This window comes from Chrysochloris asiatica, unplaced genomic scaffold, assembly GCF_000296735.1.
Source record: "Chrysochloris asiatica unplaced genomic scaffold, ChrAsi1.0 scaffold00058, whole genome shotgun sequence".
Lineage (NCBI taxonomy): Eukaryota > Metazoa > Chordata > Mammalia > Afrosoricida > Chrysochloridae > Chrysochloris > Chrysochloris asiatica.
In genome coordinates this window covers 18,267,012-18,268,127 of record NW_006408576.1, presented here as the reverse complement: position 1 = coordinate 18,268,127, position 1,116 = coordinate 18,267,012, and positions in this window count along the sequence as shown.

The following is a 1,116-nucleotide window of genomic DNA, read 5'->3' as shown; positions in this document are numbered from 1 at the left end:
ACAATCTATGATGGTTGCAGCAGGTAGGGTGAATGGAAAATTATTCACTGGGTAAGGTAGACACATGTTTACATGGGTGACAGTACAAGCAATATACAAAGGGAGGTTAGCAGAGGAAAGATGAAGTAGTGGGAGACACAGGGAGGAACTGTTACCTGTTGGTACATGGAGGGGATTGCAATCATTGTAATGAAGCACAGGATATGATTTGTTGATTGGAAAACTGATGATCTGTTCTGTAAACTTTCACTCAATTTACAATAAAAAGTTTTGATAAAAAATTACTCACTATTTTCTGAATATGTCCTGTTTTCCTGTCCCCACACCCTTGTTGAGCTATGTCCTTACCCTGTTATTGTGTGCTGTCAAGTTGGTTCCAACTCATAGTCGTCCTGAATAGGGATTCTGAGAATGGCTGATGGGTTTGAATTGCTGACATTGCAGTTAGCAGTCCAGTGTTTATCCTACAGAGCCACACTTTGGTTCATGTCTTTAGTCTTATCGTTGTTATGTGCTATCAAGTTGGTTCCAACTCATAGTGACCCTGTAAGGGTTTTCCAAGGAGCCACTAGTGGGTTTGAACTGTTACCCTTGTGGTTAGCAGTCCAGTTCTTATCCTACAGTGCTACACCAGGACTCTTTAGTCTCGATTTCCTTAATCAGCCACCATTACTTACTATTGAAAATCAAATATCTCAAATTGTATACGATACAGTATAAATTAAAAGAAAAAGGGACTCAAAGTCTATATATACAGGTTTTCCCCACTATCTGAAAGTAAAATGTTCCTACAAAATCTGTTTCACAAACAAAAATAAAGTGAAGAAGAAATTACCACTCATTTATATGAGAAAATTTTCCTAGACCCAAAAAATAACCTTCTAAATCTTACCAAATAATACACAAAGTCTAAAACAATATTAACGTGTAGTGTTCACATAATTGAAAGTTAGGGTGGCTTGATGGTGAGGGTTTGAATGTAGTTCCTGGGGAAGCAAATTTGGTGACGCCATTCCCTCCCAATGAAGGTGCACACTAATCCTTTAGCAGTTACAAAACGAAGGCTGAGTTCTAGTTTTGCCATTTGCCTTTTTGGTAAAAACAAAAACCCTCTTC